Raw genomic sequence first — 15083 nt, 5'->3', positions numbered from 1 at the left:
AGGTATTTATTTCTAAAAACCGACATACAGATAAAAAGGTGATCACAAGTAAAATGAAGGGCAATGTAGAGAGTGATAAAACGGCCCTACGTGTTTCGACCGATGGGTCTTCAACAGGGGCATGACACCTGCCCCTGTGTGGCACACTGCCCTTTATGACTCTATGTCGCTGACACTAGAGTCCACCGTTCCGGTAAGAGCATCTACATGTCATTTGGTTGTTGATGATTTTCCAACTTGATGTTTCCTCTACGGACGGAGTTGTATTTCCATTTTCACCGCTCTTGGATTTAGACCATTTGGTGTTGGACATTTTTGTTTACACAGTTGGACATATAGTTTTCAGCTTTTTCACATTATTGAATGTTAGAGGTTTGTTCCCTGGTTTATCACCATTTTTTGTAGATGGACTTTTGAGTTATTTCCATTATTAATTGATATTTTGTCACATATATCACAATATTTGTGTATATCAGTTAGCGCTACATTTTTCACTATTTTGCTTCCTATATGTTTGTCACATTTTATGTAGCTGTTCATTCTTTCTTTTTTTGGGGTTAGCGCAGTAATTTTTTCTCACTTACATATCTCCTACTCTGTTCGCTTTAAAGAGGAACTGCAGTCTGCTCAAATAATTTGTAATAAAAACATCTTTGCCATTCTGAAACTTCCCTCCAACCACTTTGCATATTATTTTATATATACTGGGATTCTGTATTTGCCAAATATGCTGCAGAAATCTCCCTCCACTGAGTCTGGCTGCACCCATTTTAACTGTGGGCAGCTGAAGCTGCTGCCTGTTCACTACCTGGATTTACACAGAGACACACCTCCAGCTCTGCAGCTCTCATTGGCCCTCTTAGGACTCATCCCCCCTTCCTTCCTGGCAAACTCACAAGAGTGAGAGAGCTGTGCATGATGTCATAAGCCTAGGCTAATGACCAGACAAGAAACAGGAAGTGGGCTGTATAAGGGATTTACTGGCAGAAAAAAAATAACAACAACAAAAGGGCAGAAGATTTAGGCCCCATGCACACGAGACGCTTTTAAACGCATGTTCAGAGGCAGTTGAACACTTTTTTTAACTGCCCCTGAGCTCATTCAATGTTATCCTATGTGTCCATGTACACAGTCTCGTTTTTTGGCGTTTTTAGGCAGTTGCGTTTAACCTCGTTTTTCCAGAAGCAAAAAAATGGGTTTGGACGCAAAAGCTTTCCACGTTTTAGAAGCCAAACGCAGCTAAACATGGCTAAACGCCGGTACCACGTTTAGCCACGTTTGCGTTTATAAGAGCCCTATTTTTTGGACCAGAAAACACAGAAATATGATGGTAAACTGCAGCAGAGAATGACATTTTGCGACCCAAATGTGGGGCCCCGTATCTCAGGGCCACTTGGAGCTAGGAACCCCAAATTTGGTATGCAAACACAGTGGAACTAGCACTACAACATATCCAAAGCTGGGGTTCCTAGCATGCCCTGAGATACGGGGCCCCAAATTCGGGTCGCAAAATGTCATGCACTTTTCTGCAGCAGAGAATGACATTTTGTGACCCAACTTTGGGGCCACTTGGTGCTAGGAACTCAGTGGTGTGGTGGTATGCTAACACAGTGGAACTAACACTACAACATATCTGAATTTGGCGTTCCTAGCATCAAGTGGCCCCGAGATACGGGGCCCCCAAAGTTGGGGCGCAAAATGTCATTCTCTGATTTTGGGGCCCCGTATCTCTGGGTCACTTGGTTCTAGGAACCCCATATTCTTTATGCAAGCACGGTTGAACTAGTCCTACAACATATCCAAATTTGGGGTTCCTAGCACCAAGTGGCCCCGAGATACGGGGCCCCAAATTCGGGTCACAAAATGTCAAGCACTTTTCTGCAGCAGAGAATGACATTTTGCGACCCGAATTTGGGGCCCCGTATCTCGGGGCCACTTGGTGCTAGGAACCCCAACTTTGGATATGTTGTAGTGATAGTTCATCTGTGTTTGCATACTAACTTTGGGGTTCCTAGCTCCAAGTGGCCCTGAGATACGGGGCCCCAAATTTGGGTCGCCAAAATGTCATTCTCTGCTCTGCAGACGCTTCTAGACGCAAACGCAGCATGCAAATGCGGCAAAACGGGCCTTTCTAAACGCCGGTTTCAGCCTTTAAAAACGTGTTCAGCAGAGTTTGCACCGGTGTCTCGTGTGCATGAGGCCTTAATAGATGGAAAGATGAAAAAAATGACTGAAGTTCCCCTTTAAGACAATCCCTGAAAACCCTCCTCTTCAGAGAAGCCATCCTGCATTTACCTAACAATTGTACTTTAATTTTCTCCATCACCCCCCCCCCCCCCCACATCGATTACCTTTTGTATTACTTGACCCTCCCTCCTAGATTGTAAGCTCCTATGACCAGGACCCTCTGATTCCTCCCTGTATTGAGATGTATGGTAGCTGTACTGTCTGCCCTCATGTTGTAAAGTGCTGTACAAACTGTTGGCGTTATATATAAATCCTGTATAATAATAATAATATATAAATCCTGTATAATAATAATATATAAATCCTGTATAATAATAATAGCACCAGTTGCACAGCTCCCGATGTACACAGGACGGAGTCTTTTGGCACACTGACTTATGAAGGTCGGTGCTCCCTGTGATTGTGCGTCCCGCCTTGTGCTGCCATCTGTTGGCGTGTTACAAAACTAGTCTCCAAACATTTTGATACCACCTTGTATATATATATATTACACTTGTGTTAGTTTTGTTGTATTTTTGTGATGTTCCCGCCAGTCACATCTTTGTTAAGGTCGGTTTTTGATAACTCTGTTAAATTGTAGATTTTCAGGGACGTAGTGAGGAGCTGCTTGTCTGAGTCAGAGAAGAAAAACTGAGGTCCATAACATTCCCGGCCATCGGGACCGGAGCTCTGAAATTTCCAAAAAGTTCCGCCGCCTCTTTCATGTTCGAAGAGATTCTCAAATTTAGCAGCAAAAGTAACCCCCAACATCTGAGAGAAGTCGACTTCATTCTGCACCCCGATGATAAAGAAACACTAGCGGTAAGTGAACGTTATTAAAGAGGAACTGCAGTCTGCTCACATAATTTGTAATAAAAACATCTTTGCCATTCTGAAGCTTCCCTCCAATCACTTTGCATATTATTTTATATATACTGGGATTCTGTACTTGCCAAATATGCTGCAGAAATCTCCCTCCACTGAGTCTGGCTGCAGCCATTTTAACTGTGGGCAGCTGAAGCTGCTGCCTGTTCACTTCCTGGATTTATTTTATAACTCCTCCTCCTCCCTTCCTGGCAAACTCTCAGGAGATGTCATAAGCCTAGGCTAATGACCAAACACAACGGGTCATGTTTTCAGGTTTTCCTTTACTTTTCACGGCTGCTTTAAATCAATATCAGTGACATGGTAATATGATAAGAGCTATTTTATCTAAGGGAACTTCCCAAAGCCATGGCCCGTTGGGGGTACTTGAGGACTGAGGTTGAGAACCACTACCTTTAAAGCATATAAAACCACTAAATCAAAAATACTGATATGGATGGTGAATTGCTCACACCTACCACGCTCTCATAAGGTTGTGAATAAACATACATACAGTCTCTCACAAAAGTAAGTACACCCCTCAGTGACATTTGTGTAAATATTTTATTCTATCTTTTCATGTGACAACACTGAAGAAATGACACTTGTCTACAATGTAAAGTAGTGAGTGTACAGCTTGTATAACAGTGTAAATTTGCTGTCCCCTCAAAATAACTCAACACACAGCCATTAATGTCTAAACCGCTGGCAACAAAAGTCAGTACACCCCTAAGTGAAAATCTCCAAATTGGGCCCAAAGTGTCAATATATTTTGTGGCCGCCATTATTTTCCAGCACTGCCTTAATCCTCTTGGGCATGAAGGTCACCAGAGCTTCACAGGTTGTCACTGGAGTCCTCTTCCCCTCCTCCATGATGACATCACAGAGCTGGTGGATGTTGGAGACCTTGCGCTCCTCCACCTTCCGTTTGAGGATGTCCCACAGATGATCAATAGGGTTTAGGTCTGGAGACATGCTTGGTCAGTCCATCACCTTTACCCTCAGCTTCTTTAGCAAGGCAGTGGTGGTCTTGGAGGTGTGTTTGGGGTGGTTATCATGTTGGAATACTGCCCTGCGGTCCAGTCTCTGAAGGGAGGGGATCATGCTCTGCTTCAGTATATCACAGTACATGTTGGCATTCATGGTTCCCTCAATGATCTGTAGCCCCCCCAGTTCCGGCAGCACTCATGCAGCCCCAGACCATGACACTCCCACCACCATGCTTGACTGTAGACAAGCCACACTTGTCTTTGTCCTCCTCACCTGGTTGCCCCCACACACGCTTGTCACCATCTGAACCAAATAAGTTTATCTTGGTCTCATCAGACCACAGGACATGGTTCCAGTAATCCATGTCCTTAGTCTGCTTGTCTTCAGCAAACTGTTTGTGGTCTTTCTTGTGCATCAACTTTAGAAGAGGCTTCCTTCTGGGATGACAGCCATGCAGACCAATTTGATGCAGTGTGCGGCGTATGGTCTGAGCACTGACAGGCTGACCCCCCACCCCTACAACCTCTGCAGCAATGCTGGCAGCACTCATACATCTATTTCCCAAAGACAACCTCTGGATATGACGCTGAGCACGTGACCTCAACTTCTTTGGTGGACCATGGCGAGGCCTGTTCTGAGTGGAACCTGTCCTGTTATACCGCTGTATGGTCTTGGCCACCGTGCTGCAGATCAGTTTCAGGGTCTTGGCAATCTTCTTATAGCCTAGGCCATCTTTATGTAGAGCAACAATTCTTTTTTTTTCAGATCCTCAGAGAGTTCTTTGCCATGAGGTGCCATGTTGAACTTCCAGTGACCAGTATGAGAGAGTGAGAGCGATAACACCAAATTTAAGACACCTGCTCCCCATTCACACCTGAGACCTTGTAACACTAACGAGTCACATGACACCGGGGAGGGAAAATGGCTAATTGGGCCCAATTTGGAGATTTTCACTTAGGGGTGTACTGACTTTTGTTGCCAGCGGTTAAGACATTAATGGCTGTGTGTTGAGTTATTTTGAGGGGACAACAAATTTACACTGTTATACAAGCTGTACACTCACTACTTTACATTGTAGACAAGTGTCATTTCTTCAGTGTTGTCACATGAAAAGATAGAAGAAAAGATTTACAAAAATGTGACTGAGGGGTGTACAGACTTTTGTGAAATACTGTGTAAACAAAATATTGGTGCCGCGCTTCACACTCAAAGGTAAAGTGCCATGTACTAATACTAAAATGGATGTCAGTCCACTGAATGTTTGTGCTATAATCTCCCACTGTATGTGTTTTTTTTTTAAATAATCCACTATACATACCTTATTTTATAGCACCGCTCGGCATTCACGTGACCGGCCGCCTCTCTCGATCTGACAGCTACAGCTGCAAAAGGAGGAGAGAGGAGGCCGGTCATGTGAGCGCAGAGTAGCGATATAAAATAAGGTATATAGTGACTTATGTTTTAAAAACCACATACAGTGGGGCTCATCATTTACTATAACAGAGGAGATTGCAGCACAAACACTCAGTTATTTTAGAAGCAGGAGGAGAGGGCCAAGGAGCAGACGTAGCTGACAGGCAGGGGGGGGGGGGGGGGGGGGATGGGGTGAGAGGACAGAGGAGTAGGTGGGTGGGCGCATGCCATCAGAGAGATAGCAAAAACATTAGGTGTGGCCAAATCAACTGTTTGGAACATCCTTAAAAAGAAAGAACGCACCGGTGAGCTCAGCAATGCCAAAAGACTCGGAAGACCACATAAAACAACTGTGGTGGATGACCGAAGAATTCTTTCCCTGGTGAAGAAAGCACCCTTCACAACAGTTAGCCAGATCAAGAACACTCTCCAGGAGGTAGGTGTATGTGTGTCAAAGTCAACAATCAAGAGAAGACTTCACCAGAGTGAATACAGAGGGTTCACCACAAGATGTAAACCATTGGTGAGCCTCAAAAACAGGAAGGCCAGATTAGAGTTTGCCAAACAACATCTAAAAAAGCCTTCACAGTTCTGGAACAACATCCTATGGACAGATGAGACCAAGATCAACTTGTACCAGAGTGATGGGAAGAGAAGAGTATGGAGAAGGAAAGGAACTGCTCATGATCCAAAGCATACCACCTCATCAGTGAAGCATGGTGGTGGTAGTGTCATGGCGTGGGCATGTATGGTTGCCAATGGAACTGGTTCTCTTGTATTTATTGATGATGTGACTGCTGACAAAAGCAGCAGGATGAATTCTGAAGTGTTTCGGGGAATATTATCTGCTCATATTCAGCAAAATGCTTCAAAACTCATTGGACGGAGCTTCACAGTTCAGATGGACAATGACCCGAAGCATACTGCGAAAGCAACCAAAGAGTTTTTTAAGGGAAAGAAGTGGAATGTTATGCAATGGCCAAGTCAATCACCTGACCTGAATCCGATTGAGCATGCATTTCACATGCTGAAGACAAAACTGAGGGGAAAATGCCCCAAGAACAAGCAGGAACTGAAGACAGTTGCAGTAGAGGCCTGGCAGAGCATCACCAGGGATGAAACCCAGCGTCTGGTGATGTCTATGCGTTCCAGATTTACGGCTGTAATTGACTGCAAAGGATTTGCAACCAAGTATTAAAAAGTTAAAGTTTGATGGATGATTGTTAATCTGTCCCATTACTTTTGGTCCCTTAAAAAGTGGGAGGCACATATACAAAGCGTTGTAATTCCTACACCGTTCACCTGATTTAGATGTAAATACCCAAAAATTAAAGCTGAAAGTCTGCAGTTAAAGCACATCTTGTTCATTTCATTTCAAATCCATTGTGGTGGTGTAGAGAGCCAAATAGATTAGAATTGTGTCCATGTCCCAATATTTATGGACCTGACTGTACCCACTGTTTTTCCCCACTGTGATTAATAGTGAATTTGACCAGCGAGTAAAGCATTCCAGTAGTCAAGTCGGGGGAAACACAAATGTATGGATCAGTTTTTCAGCTACAGTGTATGATAGCATAGGACGCAACCCAGCAATGTTTCTCAAGTGGAAAAAATATGTTCTGACAACGTTTTGCACATGTGGATCAAAGGCAGGGGAAGGCTGGCCTGGGGGGCAGGGTGAAAATTTCCCCTCAGTCCGCCTACCTTATCATTAAAACGGCCGCGGTGCTGCCTCAGTCTATGTTATTTTTTTTTTTAGGCTGTGACAGGCCGGCCCAGGTTACACTAGAAGCCGCCGACTGGCTGGGCTGCACTCTGGGAGGTGTAGTCCGGCCACGCTCAAGTTCCTGGTGGTGGGAGGAACTCCGCAGCACAGCAAACTACAACTCCCACCTCCCAGGAGTCTCAGAGGCAGGGCAAGTGGCACGCCGGGGGAGGGGACGTGTCAGGAGCATCATGTGACATCACACGTGACCTGAGTGGTTGTGGGCTGGGGCCAGGCGCTGGCTTGAGGAGTGGGCGTGGCTTCAGAGAGAAGAGAAGACGCGCGTTGTGACTTAGATTCATTCCCTCAAAAGCCACGCAGGGACCTGGCTGTGAGGCAGATCCAGACCTTGACCCCCACATCCCATGAGCACTGATACGGCTGCTCTGGTGATGGGCACTGGTGATGTTGCACTGATGGGCACTGATCAGGCTGCATACAACTAATGGGCACTGTCTGCACTGGTGAGGCTGCACTGATGGGCACTGATCAGGCTGCGTTGATGGACACTGTCTGCACTGGTGAGTCTACACTGATGGGCACTGATCAGGCTGCACTGATGGGCACTGATCGGGCTGCACCGATGGGCACTGTCTGCACTGGTGAGGCTGCACTGATGGGCACTGTCTACACTCCCTAATGAGGCTGTGTGCGGTGCAAGGACCTGCTGAGGTGAGACAGACCCAGACCTTGACACCCCCCAGACCCCCCCACATCCCATAGGCACTGATCAGGCTGCAATGGTGAGACTGCATTGATGGGCACTTATCAGACTGCGTTGATGGTTCAATAAGCCACTTGACTGGACTTGCCCCCCAGGTCTAAGGCTGCCAGCCCTCCCCTGATCAAAGGTTAAACTAGCATCAAATATCATCCCTAGATTTTTCAATTTAGACTGAAGATCAAGTACAGCGCCATTTATAGATAGGCAATCAGGACTGGCTTTACATAATTGATGGGGGGGGGGAACCTATAAGCAGGACTTCAGTCTTGTCAAAGTTCAATTGAAGGAAATTATGGGCCATCCAAGTTTTTATATCAGGAATACAGTTAGATAGGAGAGAAGGAACCAAAGTAGAATCCGTTTTAGTGGGGATGTACATCGGAGTGTCGTCAGCATAGAAGTGATAATTGAACTCCTGTGAACAGCAGTTGGCCAAGTGAAAACATGTCAATTCCAAAAAGTAAGGGACCCAAGATTAAGCCCTGAAGAACACCGTACTTGTCTGGACCAACCTCAGACTGGAATCCACCAAGAGAAACAAAGTGACAGCAATCAGTGAGATATGACTTAATCCATTTCAGAGCCAATTCTGAGACTCCAGGTTTCCCAGGTGAGAGAGTAATGCCGGTGTACACACGAGCGGAGTGTCCGATAGAAAAAGTCCGACGGAGTCTTTCTATCGTCTATTCCGATCGTGTGTATGCCTCATTGGACTTTTTTTTTTCGAAAATTCTGACGGACCTAGAAATGGAACATGTTCTAAATATTTCTGACAGAACCAATTCCTATCGGGGAAAACCGATTGTCTGTATGCTGTTCCGACGGGCCAAAAACGGCGCATGCTCTGAAGCAAGTACGAGACGGAAGCTATTGGCTACTGGCTATTGAACGTCCTTTTTCTAGTCCCGTTGTACGTGTTGTACGTCACCGCGCTCTGGACGGTCGGACTTTGGTCGGAATTTGGTGTGACCGTGTGTAGGCAAGACCGCTTGAATGGAATTCTGTTGGAGTTCCGTCAGAGAAACCTTCGGCGTTTAGTCCGACGGCAAAACGCGGCTTGAGGCTGGGTTCACACCTGTGCGAATTGGATGAGGGTTTCCCTGCATCCAATTCTCATAGCAGGAGATTGTGACCGGCTCTCTATGGAGCTCTCTATGGAGCCGGTTCACACATCTCCACAGCAGCTCCGGTGCGAATTGCTCAGGGGTCCTGTGAGTCTTTTGGTCCATTTCAGGTCCAAATCCAGCCCAAAATTCATGCTGAAATCAGACCTGAAACGGTGAATGGGGACGCACCGAACTCCTGCTGTGAGACGCTGCATGCTCAAATGTGAACCCAGTCGAAAAGATTGTGGTCTACATAATCAAAGGCAGAACTAAGATCCTGTAGAATAAGAGTAGAGAGCCAGAACCAGGCGTTAACAAAAGGTCATTAGTGACTTTGACCAAGACGGGTTCTGTGCTGTGCAGTTGCCGAAAAACAGATTGGAGGGTTTCAAATAGCTTATTTAAAGTCAGGTGATTATGTAACTGAGATATCACAGCCCACTCAAGGATCTTGGCAAGAAAGAGTAAGTTAGACATGGGGTGAAAGTTGTTTACATTTTCCGGAGCCATGTTGGGTTTTTTTGGTACCGGGATGATGGCGGCAGTTTTGATGATTGTACAATATGTGAACTTTCAGTCAATTTAAATCAGCAAAATAAGTTCTAAAAGATGAGCAAAAGTCTCACCATCTTGTTTTCTGTGGAAAGAAGCCACAGCCTGAGCAGAAAGCCCGTCACATGCCAGGATTCCGCAGAGAAGGAGCCTTGCCCTATTTAGAAGCAGTGGCCTCTCTGACACGCCACCTGCTGAGTCAAGCCAAGAGCAATCAGCAATGCTCACACACCCAGCTGATTGGAGAGCTCTAGTGCTGACTCAGGACAGGGGGGGGGTGTTAGACCTCTGCAGAGAGACCACTGCATCCACACAGAGAGCAAGGGTCCTTATTATCCTCTTGTTGGGCTCATATTGTATAAAAAGCCACTCTTTTGTACACAGTATATATGTATAATGTGGTATGATAGAACTCAGTGCTGTTTTCTGCATCCTGTTCAGGCATTTACCAAAGAACTGAGCAGCCGGATGTCGGCACCAGGAGCCACCCAGCGCTCACAAGCCAGTGTCAGAGCCGGTTCAGGTGAGTGAGGATGACCCCAGACCAGTTGGTGTCCCACCAAGGGTAACAGACGGGTAGGAAACTGTCCACATTCAGACCACTGGGACCCCCTATTCCTCTGGGATTTGAAAATCAGCAGCTGCAGAAGATTCCTGGTTGTGTCAATGATTGCTGTCTGAGCCTGGACCCGTGGATGAGTGTGTACTGCCGTACACTGCGATCAATGAACTGTCCCTATCTCTCCTCTCTCCCCCCTCCTGTTCTTCCAGGACCTTCACAAACGTCCATTTTCTCTTAGGCTGGTAATAAAATGCATATCACATTGTCAAACAACAACAATTTATAATACATGTCATAAAATTAACATTGTTGTTGTTTGAGAATGTGATATGCAGTAAATCATTTGTTAGATTGTACGCATGCGCAGTTAGTTACTTTGTTAGGTATTCTTAAAGTGATACTAAAGCTTCAATTCAAAAAAAATAACAAACATGTCATACTTACCTCCGCTGTGCAGCTTGTTTTGCACACAGTAGCCCCGATCCTCCTCTTCTGGGGTCCCTCGGCCGCTCTCTCGGCTCCTCCCCACTTCTGATAACCCCCTCTGGGAAGCGCTCTCCCAGGGGGGTTACCTTGTGGGCGCGCTCCCGAGTCCTGTATCTGGCGTCCATAGCCGCCTATTACAGGACTCAGCCCCGGCCCTCGCGTCATTGGAGCTGATTGACAGCAGCACGAGCCACTGGCTGCGCTGCTATCAATCTATTCAATGAAGAGCCGGGAAGCCCGGGCAACGATCGAGCGCGGGACTTTCGAGGGGGGGGGGGCTGGTAATCATCAGATGTTTTTTCACCTTAATGCATAAGATGCATTAGGGTGAAAAAGCATGAACCTTTACAACCCCTTTAAGAACGTCATTTTCGTAAGGGTTATGTGATTTTTGCTGTGCACATGCGCAGTAGTCAGTCGATCATTGTGCCAGCCATACAACGTAATTTTCGTAAGCGGATGCTGATTTCTGCCGTGCGCATGCGCAGTAGGCGGTCAAGCATTCTGCAAAGCATATTCATCTGTGTAACAACGTCAGCCACTAAAGGCAGGTATGATGTGTTGCACATGTGCAGTGCGGGCGATTTGCCCATACAGCTGATTATACGTTACAGGAAGTGACGCGGGTTGCAGATTCTGATGGGTTGAGCAGTTTGTCACAACAGCGGTACAAATTTCTTTCCTGCAACCACAGATTGCGCAGGATTCCCCCATCAACACAATCAGTGGAGACAGGGGAATCCCTTCTGCCTAGCAATTGTATTCTCCCAACAAACAGTGATTATCACTAGTGGCTATAGCGACCGCTAATCATAAGCAGGCTGGTTGTACCCAAGTCGATTGATCAATTCGGTACAATCAGCCTGCTCATTAACCGCTTCAGCCCCGGAAGAATTTACCCCCCTTCCTGACCAGAGCACTTTTTGCGATACGGCACTGCGTCGCTTTAACTGACAATTGCGCGGTCGTGTGACATTGCTCCCAAACAAAATTGACGTCCTTTTTTTACCACAAATAGAGCTTTCTTTTGGTGGTATTTGATCACCTCTGCGGTTTTTATTTTTTGCGCTATAAACAAAAAAATAGTGACAATTTTGAAAAAAACGCATTATTTTTTACTTTTTGCTATAATAAATATCCCCAAAAAGTATTCTTCTACATATTTTTGGTAAAAAAAATCGCAATAAGCGATTATTGATTGGTTTGCGCAAAAGTTATAGCGTTTACAAAATAGGGGATAGTTTTATGGCATTTTTATTAATATTTTTTTTTACTAGTAATGGCGGCGATTTGCTATTTTTTTTTTTATTGTGACTGCGACATTATGGCGGACACATCGGACATTTTTGACACATTTTTGGGGCCATTGTCATTTATACAGCAATCAGTGCTATACAAATGCATTGATTCCTGTGTAAATGACACTGGCAGTGAAGGGGTTAACCACTAGGGGGCGGGGAGGGGTTAAATCAGTACTAGGGGCGTGTTTCTAACTGTAGGGGGGGTGGCTGTGTGTGACACATCACTGATCTCTGCACCGATGACAGGGAGCAGAGATCAGTGACACTGTCACTAGGCAGAACGGGGAGATGCTGTTTACATCAGCCTCTCCCCATTCATCCTCTCCGTGAGGCGATCGCGGGTATCCCCGCGGTGATCGAGTCCGCGGGACCCGCGACCCGACTCACGGGACACCCGGCCGGCAGCGCGCACGCAATGGCACAGTGGGGAATTCAAATGGGACTTAGAGGTGCGCCCATTTGCCCAGCCGTGCCATTCTGCTGACGTACATCGGCGTGCGCCGGTCGGGAAGTGGTTAATGGTTCAAATGTCAGCCAGTTCCTGATGAAACGGCCAAGATTTAAACTATCTATGGCTGGCCTTAGCTCTAAAGCCTCGTACGCACGATCGGATTTTCTGCAGACAGGGTCAAAATGGCAGTAAACAGTTCAGTACATAAACAGCTGCTTGTGCTTTTCCTCTCACAGTGAAGTCTAGGTGAGGTTTTATAACACAGGTGAACAGCTGGAGGGATCTAAGGGCTGGTAGCACAAGTGAGCGGCTGGATAAAGTCCCAGGGCTGCTAATGCAGGAGAACAGCTGGAGATGCAGGACCACTCTACTTGAAGCACGGTACTCTGGTGGCAATTAGAGTAGTGCTCTCCAAAGTGGATGGGTCTTCTGTAGAAGCTGGGTGCTATAGGGCTGCCTGCATGCATTCTGGGACTTACAGTGGAGGATGGTCCACCCACCTGCAGATCTCTTGCCCAGCAACCTCTGCCACCTCCGAAAGCAATCTGAGCACCCAAGGACAGGAAACAGAGAAATGTATATCTCTGGGTGTGCCCAGATGTCCAGGGGATCATGGGAACATAAGGGATTGCGGGAATCCAAAGAATTGTGGGCAGAAGGACTAAAGGAACCTAAGCATGGTGAGTAGAAGGACTAGAACTATATCAAGCCATGCTCAGGCTGAATACAGCCCAGTAACAGGACTAAATGTAAGTTTGGATCGGGGCAGGGGTCCTACAGGATGCCAGAGTTTGTGTCTTCTGGAAATTGATCACGTTCCCATAGGTCTCATCAAACAGGTGCTGAAGGAGTCCCTAGAGCAAAGTTAACACTGGATTATGGAGGGAAATTAGGAAAATAAAGTCTATGGTGTGTATGTACTACCCCGTTACCCCGAAAATAAGACCTAGCGTGATTGTCGCTGATGGCTGCAATATAAGACCTACCCTCCAAACAAACCCTAGTTAAAGTCCTTGTAGGTCTTATTTTCAGGGTAGGGCTTATTTTTGGGGAAACAGGGTAGGGCTTATTTGGGGGGTAGGGCTTATATTGCAGCCATCACCGACAATCACGCTAGGTCTTATTTTTGGGGAAACAGGGTAGGAGCGCCAGCAGAAAGATTCATAATCACTAAAATCAGATTGAAAGGTCTGAGCAGGTATGTGATCCCTGTGATTTAGTCATGTGATCTGTCATTTGTCAGTGAGACTTTTCCATTGGCTCGGTGTTGGTCCTTTATCCCTGGAAATGAAGCCGCTTTGGAGGAAGTTGCTGGTACACACAGTGACAGAGGTCTCAGCAGAATGGAAGAAGTGTATAGCAATGGAGGTTGAAGTCCAAAGGGGAAGGAGTTAGAGGGGTTCTGATCCAGACTGCGCTGACTGTTTATCCTTTTTCTCCTACACAGATTCTCTCGACTTTATCAGGTATGACACCGAAGGCTCAGAGGATTCCAAGGTTTCTGAATTAAGAGAAAACAATGAGTCGGCTATTTTCCATCTGTGTGCGGAAAGTCGCGACGCCGTGGACAAGACTAAAGCCTGGCTCAGTGATCTGATAATGAAGGAGAAGTCTGAGAACATAGTTGCCTAGTCTGATTGAAAAAAGACGCAGGTCCATCTAGTTCAACCAATAAAAGCAAAAAAAAATAAATTTACTATGCTTCATATATACAATCCTATACCCACAGTTAATCCAGAGGAAGGCAAAAAAAAAACGGGGAAAAAAATCCTTTTTTATCCCCCGAGAGGCAATCAGATATTTCCAGGATTACCCATAAATATTAGTATCCAGTTGTATTATGTACATTTAAGAAAGAATCCATGCCTTTTTTAACCCCTTCCCGCCTGCGCTATAGCCAAAAGATGGCTACACCGCGGGCCTAAATTGCCGGGAGGGCGTCCATAGATGTCCTCCCATGCTCGAGCGCGCTCTGTGATCACCAAGTCAGGGAGGCTGGGCTGATCACAGATCGGAGTAAGGGGCCGATCCAGACCCCTTACCACGTGATCAGCTGTCAGCCAATGACGGCTGATCACATGATGTAAACAGAGCCGGCAATCGGCTTTGTTTTCTCCTCACGCTGACAGAGGAGAAAAAAAAAAGATTACCGGCTACTGCCAGTGGGACATAACACAGAGAGCCAACACCGCCTGATCTGTGCCCACCAGTGCCACCTGCCATTGCACAACAGTGCTGCTAATCAGTGCCTCATCATCAGTGCTGTCTATCAGTGTTACCTACTAGTGCCATTCAGTGCCACCTATCAGTGCTACCTATCAGTACCACATATTAGTGGCCTTCAGTCAGTGCTACCTATCAGTACCACATATTAGTGGCCTTCAGTCAGTGCTACCTATCAGTACCACATATTAGTGGCCTTCAGTCAGTGCCACCTATCAGTACCACATATTAGTGGCCTTCAGTCAGTGCTACCTATCAGTACCACATATTAGTGGCCTTCAGTCAGTGCTACCTATCAGTACCACATATTAGTGGCCTTCAGTCAGTGCCACCTATCAGTACCACATATTAGTGGCCTTCAGTCAGTGCTACCTATCAGTGCCCACCAGTGCCTCCTCATCAGTGCCGCCTTATCAATGC

At 46.2% G+C, this 15083-nt stretch overlaps 1 pseudogene; it reads left to right on the top strand.

Annotated features, from left to right (window-relative positions):
- Nucleotides 1-14072, top strand: part of LOC141148096 (protein mono-ADP-ribosyltransferase PARP14-like) — a 92210-nt pseudogene extending 78138 nt beyond the window's left edge.
- The last annotated feature ends 1011 nt before the right edge of the window (nucleotides 14073-15083 follow it).

This window comes from Aquarana catesbeiana, linkage group LG06 (assembly GCF_042186555.1).
Source record: "Aquarana catesbeiana isolate 2022-GZ linkage group LG06, ASM4218655v1, whole genome shotgun sequence".
Taxonomy (NCBI): Eukaryota; Metazoa; Chordata; class Amphibia; order Anura; family Ranidae; genus Aquarana; species Aquarana catesbeiana.
Note: the sequence above shows the minus strand (reverse complement) of the source record. Positions and strands in the feature narration are given on the sequence as shown.